The sequence below is a fragment of the Etheostoma spectabile genome, chromosome 5 (assembly GCF_008692095.1).
Source record: "Etheostoma spectabile isolate EspeVRDwgs_2016 chromosome 5, UIUC_Espe_1.0, whole genome shotgun sequence".
NCBI classification, from domain to species: domain Eukaryota; kingdom Metazoa; phylum Chordata; class Actinopteri; order Perciformes; family Percidae; genus Etheostoma; species Etheostoma spectabile.
Window position 1 is genome coordinate 14916452 of NC_045737.1, and position 546 is coordinate 14916997.

Sequence of the window (546 nt, forward strand, 5' to 3'; positions counted from 1 at the left end):
AACTAGGCTGACTAAGCTTTGTCTGTCATGCCAGTGCTATACTGCTAAGCTAACGTTACCTGTCAACAGTTAGCTACAAGCTTAGCTTACTTAGCTATAGCTAGCTTTAGTTGATACCATTAGCTAGCTAGCTTTCCCAAACGACCAAAAAAATCAACTGGGCAGTACTTAAACAGTGAGTGTGTTAAAGAATACATTAATTCAGGCTTGGTAAAAATATAAGCAGTGAGTGTCATAATTTTTTTTAATTCAGCCTTACCAGAAATACTGTTGGCTACGATCACCAGTGACCTCCGTTGACCTCAGCGGCAGGTTCAGCTTTGAATGGCGGCGTGTGATTGGTTGTCTGCGATCGGCGAATCCTACGTTTCTGATTGGTAGTCTACAGTCAAACGGAGGTCCAATCGGAACGCGTAACTGAACGTGGACGTAGACTGATAAATGCTTTTATTTAAAATCCAAAACATAACAACAGACCATGGTCGTCTACGCTACAGTGGCATAGAGTTCCTTTCTACAAAATCTTTTGCAGAGGTAAGTCGCACT

The 546-nt window shown here is 41.9% G+C and overlaps 1 long non-coding RNA gene across 1 annotated transcript in view; it reads right to left on the reverse strand.

Annotated features, from left to right (window-relative positions):
* Positions 1–390, reverse strand: part of LOC116690336 (uncharacterized) — a 1203-nt gene extending 813 nt beyond the window's left edge. The window contains exon 1 of the long non-coding RNA XR_004332235.1: positions 260–390. This is a non-coding gene — a long non-coding RNA (uncharacterized LOC116690336). The remainder of the gene's footprint in view (positions 1–259) is intronic.
* Positions 391–546: the final 156 nt, after the last annotated feature.